This window comes from Vanessa atalanta, chromosome 1 (genome assembly GCF_905147765.1).
Source record: "Vanessa atalanta chromosome 1, ilVanAtal1.2, whole genome shotgun sequence".
NCBI classification, from domain to species: Eukaryota; Metazoa; Arthropoda; class Insecta; order Lepidoptera; family Nymphalidae; genus Vanessa; species Vanessa atalanta.
The window spans coordinates 13364486-13381304 of record NC_061871.1 but is presented as its reverse complement, the minus strand read 5'-3'; the positions used below and the strand labels follow the sequence as shown (position 1 = coordinate 13381304).

The 16819-nt window shown below is 32.0% G+C and overlaps 1 protein-coding gene across 5 annotated transcripts in view; it reads right to left on the bottom strand.

Moving 5' to 3' along the window:
- The window catches only part of LOC125073441 (potassium voltage-gated channel subfamily KQT member 5), a 50482-nt gene extending 34684 nt beyond the window's left edge, over positions 1-15798 (bottom strand). For all 5 annotated transcript variants that reach the window (XR_007120054.1, XM_047684310.1, XM_047684389.1 and 2 more), the window contains exon 1: positions 15548-15798. The gene's annotated coding sequence lies outside the window, so the exon portion shown is untranslated. The remainder of the gene's footprint in view (positions 1-15547) is intronic.
- Positions 15799-16819: the final 1021 nt, after the last annotated feature.

The window sequence follows — 16819 nt, the reverse complement described above, 5'->3', positions numbered from 1 at the left end:
TTGAAAGCGGAAGCGGTCACGGAATTACATAAAACCAAGCAACATTGTGGTTACACAATAACTCTGGTTTTTCTTGTATGTGAAATATATTCTATTGGCGCTTTGTTAGTAAGACTTACGTCGTGACGGTAAGAAGCTCCTCTTCCATCATGCTGCCACTCACTTTTCTTTTGTGCGCGTACGTTATTTTACTCGATATTTATTTATTTATTGACTGTATTTAATTTGAAATTCTTTCAATAACCATCTATTTCGATGATGTACATCTACCGGTCGTCCCGTAACAGCCACATTTTTTTGTACATGGTCAACTCCATGTCAAGTTATTTTTCAATAGAGTTAGTAGTGAGAGATTTAATAGCGGAAAAGCTATTATCTAACAAATTGTTTACATCGTCTTATTTAAAAAAAAAAACGAAAGTTAGCATGCCATGCAAGAAGTACGGCGTATATTTAGAAGGAGACTTTAGACGGCGTGGGTTCCGAGATTAAGTGGCTTAGTAGCGAGTACCCACCTCACGAAGTTTTATTTTAGATTTACTTATATACGGAGTCTGAGATTAGATAGTGTAATTTCAGTAACGGTAGTCAAGTATTTCTCCTCTCTTTTCTACAAAGGAGGCTGAGCCTAAATCATGAGATGACATTAGAGTACCTTGTGGTTTCAGGCAGGTATTCGATTCACATTCGCACGATAATTTATTCAAGTAGATTTATAAACCTACTCTAATAAATAGTTGCTATAGCAACTTTCTCTTTCAGGTGGCTCTGAGGAAGATAGCAGTCAAGATGCCTTTGAGCTGTTTGTATGCACTAGCAAGATGTGCGGAAGAGCAAGATCACTCTACGGTACGGGCGAGGGAATTCCCGCAACCCGTGCCGATTACGTTACTTTTTTAGTGGGTTCCACACAAATCGGTTCACCCCGAAAACTACCCGAGAAGAATTTGTTTACGCCACAAAAAACTGCGGCTTTCTTGCCCTACTTTATATTGCTTGCTACGTGGTAATAAAATTTTGGTGGTGTGTGTGATTGTTGTTTATAATCTAGCCAGCTAACGAGGCGGTAATTATAATAGAAAATATGAAGTTTGTATAAAAAGGAACGTGTAAATTATATACAAATAATAGAGGAAAATAAAAGAATTTAAATCGCTGTAAGCCAGTTAAGCATTATGCTCATATAACTTGTAAATTATATGTAATTATAAATTGCGGTACACCACTTTACCTTAATTTTAATGAACGACGTACTCGTAACATATGTATGTAAGTTAACATACACACAAATATTGCTATATGCGGTTATCATAATATTTATTTGATCGAATATATCACTACAGTGATTACATATAACGGTACTTCACTATTGTGTTGTTAATTAAGAAAAGCGGTTTGCTGGCAACGAGACCGCCCGGCGGTGGTGCGTTCACGTGATTATTGTGCACTGATCCGAATAACTGACGGACTCACTGAATTATATAATTTAAATTGCAATATGTCAATTGTAAATAATTCAACCCTTGACCATTCCAACACAAACTTTTTCTTCCAATTTAATCATAAGATATATTGGAAACATATAAAGTAGGTATACAATGAGAGCCGAGATGGCCCAGTGGTGACCACGCGTTCATTTCAACCGATGATTGTCGGTTCACACCCCAGCAAGCGCTACACAATTTCCGTGTGAATAATTTGTGTTTACAATTCATTTCATGCTCGGCGGTGAAGTAAAACATCGTGATGAAATCTCTATGCAAGTATCTAAATTCAATAAAATTCTCCCACATGTGTATCCACCAACCCGAATTGAAGCTGCATGATGCAATTAGCTCCAAAAACCTCCCCAAAAGGAGAGGAGGCCTTAGCCTAGCAAGGCGTCATTTACTGGTCATAACTGTACTTTGACGTGTAGGTATACCATATGGTTATTTTTGTAAGGTAATTATAATAGCTTCTTAGCATGTTTTAAAACAAAATAGCTTATAATAAAGAATTTTAGTGATTAGGCTGTTGGTAATTATATTTAATTACATTTTCACGAATTGAAATATGATTTCCGGTGATAAGCATGTATAGGATAACTCAAAAATAATGTTGTCAATTGAAACGACGTGACATTATTAACTAACATTTTAATGTCGTTAAGATCGAAGTCAAAAAAATCAATGCAACAGACATTATGAATGTATAAAACTCCTAATACTAAATATATATTTGTACTACGCAAAATGTAACGAACATTAACATAATAATATTATTATTACATCACTTTCTAATTAGCTTAAATACTAACACATACAAATTAATTTATGTTAAAATCAACATTGAGAGATATGACATATTACTACTGGTCTCTGATTTAGCTGAAGCATTTGACTGAGTGTGACGAAAAGTGGTTTTGCGTAAGCTTAAATATTATATAGTTACGGAAAAAGTAGATTCTTTACATTAAAGTGTTGTACTTCACACGGAAAATTTATTTCCTTTAGTTTAATAAAGTGTTTTGGGTCTGTGCCAAAAATAAGCGTTCCGCAAGAAACAATTTTAGGTCCAATACAATTTTTAATGTAGATAGAGAGCATATACCCTTCTATGACAAATATATTCATGATGTTAAATTTTTTGCTAATATTGATTCATTATATTTTAAGTTTAAATATTTAGTCTCGAAGCCAAAGTGAAGTAGCCATTTGTCACCACAGGGTGACAAATGGCCCACACAGGTGGGTAATCTCAGATTCGATGTGTACGAGTTAGAAGACTTATCAAATATCAAATCGATCAATCGAGCAGTAATGTCTGTTACATTACTCCAAGATTAGTATATTTTGTGTGCGATAGTCCGTTAATCTACGTAGTCTTATGTTACGTTACTTTGGCATATACAGATATTAAAATTGTTGTAAACTTTTTTAAGAACGAACTATTTAAATTTTAATGAAGTGTGAGATTTCATTCAGTATTTTGGTATCAAATACGTTCGCATCAGAATATAGTGAGGAAATATTGTTGTATATAATATGTATAAAAATACAACAACATAGTTATAATATATTTTTATAGAATACTGACAAATATTATGTATGAATACAATAAATCAATTTAAACTTTTGAATATTGCGATTCTGTAAGAATTCACTTCATATCTCATTCATGAATTTTTGACAACTGACAATCGTGTTCTGCGAGGTTTTTCTTACAGAATACCTCTTTTGAAACCAGTGGTGTACCGAGCATATCATTATTATATATTAGTACTATATTTATCCTTTTACTAGTTACTTGTACTGGTTGAATGTCTGGTATTAGACATAAAAAAATCCTATGTCCTTGGAGTTCAAGTTGCTTGCAATTTGCTTTGCTTGCAACCAAATTTCATCAAATTCGGTTCAGTGATTTGTGATTCAGGCCGTGGAAGAGCAACGGGCAGACAAAAAGACAGAGTAACTTTTACATTGATAATATTTGTATGGATCATGAAGTTGAAGAATTTGTTTGTTTGAATACGCTAAACTCAGAAAATGTTCGTCCGAAGTGTTTTTTTTTAGGTCAGATATCCTATTTATTACCATCATTCTACGAGCCACGTGGCCGGAACGATAAGTAAGGAACGGAACAGGAATAAAAGTAGGACATATTAAATACATTTAATTTTAAATAAAATAAATATCTATCTTTTTATTAGGATAATGGTAACTGGTGTGTTTTCACGTCACGTTTTCACAGTGAAGCGCAGATTTTTCCAACTAGTGTTAACTGCGTATTTTTTTGTGACATTGCTAGGTGAACTTCCAAATGGGACACCTGATGATAAGTGGTCACCTCCACTGCCCATAGACTTTGACTCCGTGAGAAATTTGAACGATTCCTTTCATCCACCATGCGCTATCAACTATGGGAACTAAGATGTCAGTACCCTTTTGGCTCTAGTTACTCCCCCATCAAACCGGAACACATTACACCACCTGATGGTAAATAGTCACCACCGCCCATAGACAATAGCGATGTAAGAAATATTAACGATTCCTTATACCACCACCAACCTTGGGAACTAAGATGTTATGTCCCTCGTCCTTTTAGTTATACTGGCTCACTCACCCTTCAAACCGGAACACAACAATGCTGAGTATTGTTGTTTAGCGGTTTAGAATATTTGATGAGTGGTTTCTACCCAGACGGACTTGCACAAAGCCCTACCACCAAGTGAACACAATTAAGTATTGTTGTGTTTAACAAATAAATAGTAGTTGCTGCTTTGTGGTAGAATATGATGAGCGGGAGATGAGTAGTTTCTACTCAGGCACAAAGCATTACCACCGAGTTAAGTATTTATTTGTAATATGAAGACTAAATTGTGAGTTTATAAAATATATTCTATCCTGGTCACGTTACGTTCTGCAGATTGAAGCCAAGGTCGTATTACCTTATTATTTAATAAATAAATAGCGCGTTCCAACTAATTAAAATAAAATATTTTTTATGGTTTATAATTTAAAAAAATCGAATAAAGCATATTTTGATGAATTTGATGAGAATCAGAGATTTAAATGTGAATTTGTATGCACATATTTTATAGATTAACGGACAGACGTAAACAATTACGAAACTAAACAGCTTACTATAGTAATTTATTCAATATGTTTTTCAATTAAAACTGGAATTTCATGAACTTAAATTTTATCGTTATTACATGATCAATAATGCACTGAACCGAGTTCTTAGCTGTAAACAGGTTATATATATTTATGAATAAGAAAGTTAATAAGATCATTAAATAAAATATAAATAAAAAGGAGGTAGCACTGCACCTGCCGTTCTAATAACTGCAGAGGGTGTTGGAAACGAGATCGCTTATTTCTTACTAGAAATAGCATTTTTAATATTGACTAGAACACCTGCTACTACTAATAGTCTCCGAGGCTTTTTTATATATAATGCAGTATCTACCTGAATTTACGAGTTTATAATATTTGTATATCATACAGGGTAAAACCCCACATATTACGCGACGCCTAAATATATACAAATAAACTTTTAAATAATAAAAATCGTTATGAAGTGGTCGTTAGGAAATGCGTTTAGAAAACATAATATTCGTATAGGAAACATCGAAATTAATGGTTATCTAAAGATTATATAATGAAAAGAAAAAAATTGAGATCCGTTAACGAAATATATACCTATATAGCAACGAAGTATCCACTCAGAACCTACGCCGCATCATCAAGACTCCGGCTTAACATATTCAGTAGTATTTGCACGGCATACTAAAATGTTATGTTTTTCTTTTTAATATATCAACAATGTTGTAGATAATATTTTTTCTACTATTAAATCTCTCTTACTGACTCTTTTGAATATAGGTTGTCATAGAGTTGCGTCCGATCAAAAAAAGTAGCCGTCTGAGGTGGTAGACATCATACACCGAATTTAGAAGTTATAAGTTAATCACTACTATAACACATATAAAGTGGCAGGTGAACCTATATTACTTAAAGCCACGCGCAACGCACCCACAAGTGAGCACGGCCGCATGAGAGCGCCGTGCCGTTTGCGGTCGCGAGTCGATCTTACCCCTAAATGTGATGTGTGTAAAGTGAGGTAAGACATCATAAAGCTATTCTTAAAACAATATACGTACTATATTGAAGATGTTTTATAATGCGATTAGAAAAGTTCAACTTTGAAATTTGTTATAATTTGAGGCACAGGTGTGCTTGGCACATTACCTATAAAACTTTCAGAATTTCAGCTCGAAACCGGCCGAATGCCATCTACCTAGATGCGCTTTATGGCGGAGGTTAAAATAAAATGTCATTGTAGCAATAAATATGTGGTAACTATAGCAATACAACAAAATACCACTAAAAAACTCAAACAAAAACAATATATAATATAAAATAAAATTCATTATAATGCTTACGAAAATATTCGAATTATTAAAAAAAATAACTAAATACTTAAAAACAAGAGAAAATTACTAATACAATTATTTTAATTATGAAAGCGAATTAAAAAAAAATATTTGCAAATTTGTTTATGTCCGGTTCATAGCAGCGCATGCATTGGTGCAAGCTTTTGTGAAATATCACAACAATAATAAGTGATAAAATAATTTGAATCGGTTCATTTTGCATATGTTGCTGGGTTCAATTTCACATGGAGATATTATGTTTAAAATTATTAATGTTTAAAATAATTAATTAAATGCGGTCAAGATTTATACAGTAACTATTTTTAATTCATATTTGTATATATTTATAAATATTTTATAAATAATTATCATTGATATAATCTTAAAGCTTATCATTGCTTTCGTTCGATTTTTAAATTTAAATATTCCAATGGAATTAACGAAACTTTTTAAAACATAAGGATAACTTTTGCCTTTAATGTATTCTTTGTGTTTAAGCGTATAACATCAAAAACTATTACTTGTGTAGTTTATGGTGGTATTTGATTATTTTATAGTTCGTAAAAACGTTGTAAATATGTACGTAACTTATATAATAATGTCTGTATTAGTCAAGTATAGGTAAGCAGCTTATCAGACAATCAATATTTAAAAAAACGGTAAAATATTTAGATATTCAGAAATTGATAATCAAACAATTGGCAGCCGGTTTGCATAAATACGAAGTGTGTTTATTGGCGTTATGAAATGACTTATAGGTATGTTCTATGTTTATTTGTTTGTGTAAATCGTCTGCTTCATGTTTATTTATGACTACAAATCATTGCACACCTCGAACACAAAAATGAGCGTGCTTCACTGGCACTCTACGGCTCTCAACTATTTCACCGACTTTAACTTAAGTACACTCTTTGCACTTTAACACACTCAAATTGTTAAAATATCTATAGGAATATAAAATATAGGAAATTTTCCTTGTTCAAAATTGTGAAAACACGATATCGATTCTTGAAAAACAAACCTTTTGAATACCACTCTCTAAATCGCTTCCATTAAATTTTATTATTTGTGGTTTGGCTTTGCGCAAGCCCCTCTAAATAAGTACCACCTAATCGTGACATATTCTACCGCCAAAAAGCAATACTTAGGTAATATTGTGGTCCGTTTTGAAGAGTGAATCTGGCAGATTAAATATAAGCACAATGGACATAACATTTCAGTAATCTCTTACAATCAGATGACCTATGAAGCCTTTACCTATTTAACATTAAAATTAAATTAGATTGCCGTGTCAATATTGGAATTTACATTTCTTCAATCATTGTTATTCTGACATGCTTTTTTCAAGCGGTATCTTATGAGCTTTTCGAATTACGTAAACCATTTAATAGTATAAATAAATGAAAAGTAGCTTAAAATAGCTACCTCGTTGAAATAAATTTTACCTACTGCCATTCGTCTATTAAATGCTGTGTAACAATTTACGAAGTGTAATACGTACATACATATATAAAACGTTTGAAGAGCTCATTCATTCAATCCAGGTGCGCGTTAGGTCGGGGAGTGTCAGCGTCGGGGTCAAGTGACAGGATTTTCGTGTTTATGTTGAATGTGATTTTATTGACTATAGATAACACTCGCTTTAGTTTTCTTTGATTTTTTTTATATACAATACATGCCTATAAATCGCTTTGCTTATAAAAGAATAATCTACTTAAAGAAAAAAAATACTTTTGAATCACCATGTTACAGCATTGAAATAAATGTTAAGCTGATAACTTTTTCCGGTTAGAAATGTAGGCTCTACCTAGTAGAACCTTCAAGAAACTCAGTATTACTCTTTTCTACCGATTTATATAGATTTAAAAATGTATTAATAGTCCAGGCTAAGAAATATCTACGGAGTTAATATTATTATTTATTATATTTATTTTAATTTTTTTCAAGTTAATATTTAGTTAGTCGATATATTTGATAATCACAAAACATGCCAAACACCAGAAATTAAACGTAACAACATTAAACTTAATAGATCAAGAAATGCTTACATACATTAAATATTCTTGTTTTAACTAATTGAACAATTATAATGTCTCATTAATCTTGTCTTTTTCCTTTGTACTTCGTATATTTAAACGTCGACAGAGATACTTGCCTGTAATCTCGACGATGTTAATAAGATGTACAATTATGTAGCAGCCAAGTTTGACGTTACCTTAAATTATTCTGATCTCTATGAATATATATAATGTTACGAAGCTAATTTTCCTTGTCATTAAATTTTAGCTTTAACCGTGTTGATAAATGAGTTTCAGGGAAGCTTTTGTTAGTGAGTAAATATAATTTTCGACTTGTAAGTGCTGTTTGTTTTAAGGAAGTTGAGTTAATGAGGATATTACTTCAAAATACAGTGAAATGCTATAAAGTTATATTTTTTTATGTACTTTTGCTTGATACTCGTATGAAAGTGTTCTGAAATGATGATGTATTAAAGTGATGAAGATTGTATGCATTACATATCAGCTCTTTTGTAGTCGATACATTGATGCATGATGAAGGGTGAGCTTCGCTTTACCCGTATCATCGATCTTCTTGGGCGCCAGTCGGGTATGACTACATCGTTACCGGGCTAAGTTTTTTATTTAGTTCTGACAATAGAAATGCAAATATACTTGATATTTTTATTAACTACTTCGGATGCTATACCCGATGAGCAAAGGCTTAAGTCATCCATATGTATGAAATTTGAATTAAAAAAATATATACAGAGCGACTGATTTTTGGACTAAGGCGCGAGTTGTCAATATTTATTTATTTTTGCAATCCAGTCTACATAACAGATTATAAAGACATTATTTATTTGTAAGATACAGTACCCTAAATCAAATGTCAATATTTTTAATAGTTTATATAATTGGTTATGAAATGTTTTAATAACTAAATATATAAACCGAACTAAACAAACTACGGAACCCGACAAAAGTTACGCGCATAAATGGCACAAATACGGACGTAAAAGCTCAACTTCGTCCGATCGACCCGTTCGAAGTGTTATTCTTTCCAGCACATCAAGAAAAATAAATATGCTCTTTATGGTTGTGGAACTAGACCAACGGGAGACGTGAAAGTATTTTTTTTCAATAAAGAAGAAGCTCAGTATATCGGCAGTATGGTCTTAGTCGGCAATAATCTATTGATATATTTGAAATTTTATTTTAATTAAAATTAAATTGAAGTCCTCACTTAAGTTACTTAAATTGAGCGTTAAAATTTTGAAAATCTGTTATCTTAACAATTCCTCCGACTATATTAAGTATTTTCTTTAACTTACTACTTTTTTCTTACAAGGCCAAACTTCAGAAGAAATCTGAGCCTTGCAGGAGCCTGGATATGTGGCAATCAACTAAAACCCCAATGACCGTTTTCGACTCGGATCGGAGAGGCTACAGAATCATTTTTATAGGCGTGTCCGTTGCCGCTCCAGTGCCGTTTTCTGCGCATGGATTGCTCGTGACTCGGCGGAGCTGTCCTCGAGTCGACAAATCAACTTGGTGATATAAAGTTTTAAGATAATTCAAATCATTCCTTGCTGTCATAATAGGTTGTTATATATTAGTTTTTGGGAAAAACCATTGGAACTGATACAGTCGTTCGCGTTGTAACCATGTAATTAAAAATACAATAATTTGTAACTCTAGAAGACTTGTTTTCATCTCTACATATGTCTATGATACGAGTATCATATTATAATGCATTTTAGTTCAGAAGAATGTATCCCTAATCAATTTCCATAAAATATTTTGTTGTTATGCCGAGGATTGTATTCAAAAGATTGTTACTTGAAAGTATACAAACAGAATGCTTAGTAGTAAGTTAATTAATACGACATCCTTTGTTGCCTTGATGAAGATTGAAAATATGAACCTCAATCGAAATATTCTCTATATATTGATGCTGCTAAAATTCTAAGCACACGGTCATAATTTCTTAAGTAATTATTTGTAATTTGGACCTCAGAAAACTTATTACATACAACATAAACATTATAAAATTGCTATGGCAGTTCCCCTAGAACTTTTGTTCCATGAACTATCATCTCTTCATCACGCGCTATTTTTATGGTCATATTTAATCATTATTGTAGATATGTGAAAACTTGACTACAAAATAGATTAAATTGAAGGAGTGAAATGCCATTCCATTTTTTAAATTTTATTAAAAACGTAAGTTTGGATTTGAATTGTTTGAACAACGTTAACAATAATAATGAATAAAGTAAATTAAGAAATGCTCAAACAAAGACTGTTATTTAACTTTTGAATTGAACCCGGTGACAGGAGACATCTGTGTAAATATAAGTTTAACGTTGAGAACCATACATCGAGCAAATTTGGTAAAATTGGGTTTTCTATTATATTTATTTTATGAATTAAATTTTAATTGTGGTATGGTATATGGTACAATTTTTAAGCAGTAATACCTTTTCGTAAGGCTTTTTTGGCGGGCAAAAATTTTGACCGACGGATAGTACTGATTACAATCGCGACGACGGATTAAAATTGTCCACTTCGACGTCGGAGGGCGTGCGGAACGCCGTGCTAGTTCTTTATCACGACTGATGCAACCCATTAGAAACATTCGGAAAAATAATAAAAACCAATTAAAATCAATTAAATTCCTTGTAACTGTCCTTGTAACTGTTTGTCTCAACGTGATAAATCGAAAACTACCAAACGGGTTTCAATACGAATTCACGAGAAAGGCTTGAATGAATATTCATTAAGATTTTGTTTAAATTTGCTGAAATGTGACGATGGTTGTTAAAATTGTAGGGAAAAATCATGTCGAATCAGCTTTACTGGCGTGCGCTGCATAGACTAAAGAAACAATTAAACGTTTTACGTTTACGTTCGTTCGTTACGTTAAAACCGTTATTATTCTAGTGCGAAGCAGGGATGAGCTTAATAATAATCTCTATAGTTTACTAGTATCTCATTTTAAAATATTTTGATGAGGTTAAAATAAAGGCGCTCCAAAGCGCTAACATTATTTGGAGATTCTCTCTTATATACACACTCATAACTCTATATGTTTATGTTTCCCAGTTTTATATACTTGTAGTCCCTCATCGATTGTAATTCGACTGTTATTAATTGACAACAAAAATATATCATTAGAAAAACAAGAAAAATGAAGCTCAGCTGGAAGATATCAACTTTACAATAAAAAATCCATATGCCAATGAAGGCGTCATTTCTTATTACGACGTGTTTTCTCATTGGCAGATTAAATAACGAATGTAACATTAAATATGTATGTACCTATATATGATACACCCACAGGATGTATCAAATGAATCTTGTATTTGTAATGCATCTTATATAAAAAAATATTACATATTCTCCAGATCAACTTTAATACGTCCGTTTATTTTTCAATTGCTTCACTTATTAATGTGTAGACATTACATGTTTTGTTTGATAATTTATTTTCCATTCCTCACAATTATTTTACAATAAATGAACATTGATAGAAAAACAAAACATTCTTTATTTATGTAGACTCACAAAAGCACTTTTGAACCGCCATGTTAAAGTGTTGAATTAAATGTAAAGCTACTACCGGTTTGGAACGTAGATTCTACCGAGAAGATCTGGCAAGAAACTTAGTAGCTTCTAGCATTAACTATAATTATCTATGTGGATGCAGCACCGTTACTCGGGGAGCTATATTGTTCAAATTCGCTCTCAGCTTAAATACTGCCTACTCTTCCATCACCAATCGGTTCTTTATCTCACTTGATGAGACGCTATATGTTATTAGTATTTTGTAGCGTAAACATAGAATATATATGTACACATGTCACCAATTTAATCCTAGTGCCCTATTTTACTCAGTATTTATAAATAATGAGTGGAAAGGCTATCTGTTGGTTCACATTAGACAATGGTATTATGTGAATGGAATCTAAGAATTTATGACATCGTCTGACGTCTGTAATTACATTCGCTCACTCACTGCTCAAACTGAGATATGGCAACACAGAGCAGTTAAGCTAAGAGGTCTAGGAAAGCGAGCATGCAATCCTAGAATATCTGTAAATTCTAAAATACGCACGCATATTTAATTAATACTGAATATTGATATTTTTATTTTAATAGTTTGACCATTTTAGTGGCACTTAAAGAACACAAGTATAAATTTTCATGTTTCGAAAATTAGTTTTTTCTACTTTTACTTTTACTTTTTTAGTTTTTTTAACGTAACATGTCAATAGCTACAAAGTCACATTTTTTTTTATTACAAACAGACGAGAAAAAGGTTCTGAACTGTTTTTACATTTTGATAAGGCCAATAAAAACGGTCAATCATGATGTTTTGGTTAAAAAAACGTAAGGACTACCCTCTTCACCCTCTGACGCTAAAGAATCACGCTTCAAAGAGCGGGGAATCGAGAAATGTGGTATACTAATTCCAAGAAACCTCATTTAACGCTCCTAGCGACAAAAGCAATATTTTCTTTACGATTGCTTTAATTTTGAAACAAATCTTAAGTCGATAATATTTTTCTCAAAAAGATGCGACCCAATGTATTCTTTTGCGAACATACATATATACTTTTCAAAAATAATAAATAGAAATGATTATTAATGTTTCAAAGATAATTTACTTTATATTTTAGTAAATGCACGGAAATTCAGTCCTGCCATGCTATATTTGTATATAATATAAATATCATATTGAACATTTCGTCATATCATCTACATTCATAATTGTGAGGTTTATAATGTGGTTTTAATTCATTGTGTATGGATAATTATTAAATATACAAATAAAAATATGGTAATGCATAACACACTAATTACTCGTCATATCATAACGCTTTGTTAGTATTATTTGATCCATATTGAATGTTCGAATTAGTTATCATCCGATAACTTCATTGTAAATAAAATTATACTGCAATGAAAATAAATAATACACAATATACATAAAAGTCCTTAACATGTTCTGTAATCAAACAGCGGAACATCTTTCTCGAAAATTCAACAATTATTGGTTGTTGTTAGTTTCAAATGTCTATAATATGCAACAGCCTGAGTACAGCCCAATGTTGGAAAAGGTTTAAAGATGGTTTAAAGGTTTAAGCTTTACTACGTATACGATTCCTGTTTCGTGGTGTTTTAATTATACTCCGGGCACGATATATTTGACCACAAAAGAACGTGAAAATCATTCGTGTTTGAAACTGTAATCTTTGGTCGATTGCTCATGTTTCAAGTCACTGGCTTTAAATTGAGTTTGAGGTCTGTACATATTAAACGGTATACGTCGATGTAAAAGTAAATGACTGTACTCAGTAATAATAACAATTAAAACATATTAAAAATTATAACGAAGTTCGGTAATGGGGTATTATTAAATATGTAAGATATTGTTGATCAAACTTTTCTTTAAGAATCATATATGTACCTATTTACAATGGAAGTCTGACTCAATTTTAAAATGTTATAAAATGACTTACAGTGATACCCTATTTATGCGCTTGTATCCCTTAAGTACTATGATTATTATAGCCAATGTCGCATATGACATTCTTACAATTCGCAAGCAAGTTCAACTCCGCTTTTCGAGTTTGTTCTTACAGAATAGCTCCACAGGTGATCAATATTATATATGAACGAGTTCGTTAGCGTGGGTTACTTTCTTGCTTCATAAACTAAACATATAAATGTTTGGGTTCATTATATCATCAAGTCTTAAATAGCACCTCATTAGTTATTAAGGGCTAAAAAGTTTATAGCAGTATATTCTCTTTATAAGAAACATACGAAACAACATGTTGAATTACACTTTGAATTTATATATAGCATTCAGAGATAAGTGCGTGTTTGTTAAAATGTAATAGAAAAGGAAGGTCCTCACAAGATATTATATAGGAAATAGAGAGTTGAAAAGTTGTAATGTTTTCTACTCCTATGTGTGTTTGTGCAATAAAATAGTTAACCTAAGTTTAATTATATTTCTAGGGCATATGCATAAGGGATTGGAAACTAGTTTCGTGCGAGTAGTAGAGATTTGAGTATATAATATATTTTATGTAATTATACAATATAGGTTTTAAAGAAAATGAAATGACATTTTAATATTTTTTTATTTAAGTAATTGTCATAAAATCCTACTTAGCTTTGAGAGTTTCGAAGTACTTTTAAAATAGAATAAATTATAATGTAATTTTTTTACATCTGTCATATACATAGTGATATACATGTATATACAATATGTATATATACATATATGTTAGGAAGGAAAAAGTAATTTTAAAATTATGAACATAGATTAGGACATTGCTAATTTATAATTTGGCTACAACTACTAGAAAGAAAAAAAAAACATCTCTAGCAGAAATGAAAACCAAATTATCTTAATTTTTCAAATAATAAACAGAGTAAGGTCGGATGTCGAATAACGTAGTTTTTAATATTTTTCGATATTATGGCACGGTGTATAGGGTAAGTATATTTTAACAAAATATTAAAATATTTCCTTAATAAGATTATTTAATAAAAACGTTAACAATTTTTTTTTTATTACATTTGTTCAATAAATACGTTTTGATGATTTTTTTTTTAGTTCAATGGTTAGGTAGAGCTCGAAGAAAAGGCTCCAAGAGCGATAGGGATTTTAGTTATGAGTATAGATTTTTGTTTAAGTACCAAACGAAAAGAAGATATTAGGGGAAGTCTAAGGATCTCAGGTCATCATCTAACTACGATAGCAAAAACAAACTTTGGAATTAGTTTTTTTTTTTTTTGTAAGTAAAATAAGTCGAATAAAATAATTTCTCTACTCAATGTCTACGTTTCAAATAAAAACTTAATATATTGTAATATTACCTATGACGAATAGCATCTTCATGTACCCGAACACGCCTTGTTGATTTCATTTCACCTAAACATTTTATGCCAATCAATAGGAATGTTATTGTAAATTACAGAATGCAGCTATTAAATAAATTATTTATTTCATTCCGCCTGTATAGCTGAGTATAAATTCTTACGATATGATATATTTCTTTGTAAGGTTTTTATTGGCTGTACGATAAGCATACCTACATATTATAATTTACAATTATTTTGACAGTACCTGTTATGTATTATCTGTTAGAATGTATGTGTACACATGAGTAAGGTATAAAATATTTTTGTTCAGAGGAATGCAATCATGGTTTTGACTGTGACTTGGATAATATTAATTGCTAGATATACATTTCATTTTATTTCGTAGTGACCTTTATAGAAATATAAATTTGCATAGTCGCGGCGGCGCTTTGTATTCTTGCCGCCTTTCTTGTAATCATAGAATTTAATGCTAAAATCTGTTGAACCCAACACAACGTTAATGGTAAACTATCGATCCAAATATAGAAGGGCACTTTGTGCGCCATCAAGTGATATACTTTTAGGAATATATCATAAAAAGACAAAACAGTGCGACACAAAGGGCATGCTATATATTACCTAATTGTTTTATTTAATTTACCCAGCGATCTACCTATTTTAAAATATAATTGAAAAACATAATTTATTAGTGAGAAATTAATACATCGAGCATTACTTTACATACCTTGAATTTCACAGCCAATCTAAACAACTGAAAACTGACATCCATAAATATTTACATTCCGGTCTTTAGACGTGAAATGCGTAATCGCGTGCGTTACGGGCTACGAGCAGAGCGCGTAGTCGTCAACAGTGTCAGGGCGGCGCGGCGCGGTGGCGACGAGCGCGCGGCGCGTGGCGAGCGGCTCTGGAGCGCCGGCATAATAGTTGCCGGTGTGCGTTAGCCGCAGCGCGCGGCGGGACTAGGGCGCGGGCTACGAGCGCCGACTGCCGAGTGCCGAGTGCCGAGTGACGCGGCGCCGCGCGCCGCCGCCGTCGTCCGCCCAGCGCGCCGCCCTCGTCCGCCCGCACACCTCTAATTCTAATTGCTGTCCATCTCCTACGATCCAGGTCATCGTGCCCCTATTCGAATTCTTTCCGCAACGAAAAACTCGTTTAAAATTTGAATATTCAATATGTGCTATTCCCGTTTCAATTTTTCTCAAGATTATATCTTACAAAAAGTAGGCAATAATTTTCTTTTATGAAAAGTCAGTTCTCAGATACAATAGAAGGAGAACCCGATTTCCATAGCATTGTAACATTGTTATATTTTATGATAATGTAAATATTCCATCAACTTTGAACTTACGCATAATATCAAATATTAGCTTAATGTGATTTGTATTTTAATGTATTTAAATAAATATAGAACGTTAAGCATACATGAATATATACATGAATCGCATTTATAGGCTTAATAATGAAGTAAAAAATGCACGGTCTTATAATTTTACTTTTCACTGTGGGATCGATATCGTTTATTGGAATTGTTTAGTAGCTGTAGTGTCAGCCTATTAGTGTGCACAGATGACAGGCCTTGCCACTTCTAATGAGAGGGCTTCTAACCTTTGTAGCTCATTAGTTGGAATGCCAGCTTGTAAAAGAATACATGCCTCAATGTTTAAGTTTATTTTTTATCAGAAAAATAAAATCTGTTAATATTGTGTATTGAATTAAATATTACTTATTGCAAAATTCTGTGACAAAAAACAATAAATTTTTTTTTAAATTATAAATATAGTTTTAAGCTACTACATTACAATACTTAGCAGTATTGTCAAAGAAAAATGTCGTTATAATAATAAAACAATTATACTTTTAATAACTTTTGAGAACTTGATGACCACATAAAAAATATTTAAACAAATCAATTAAATTAAGGATGAAAATAACGAAATTGTTTTTGATATAAACAGTGACGAAATGCATGTCTAGTTTGTCGTGAGTACTAAGA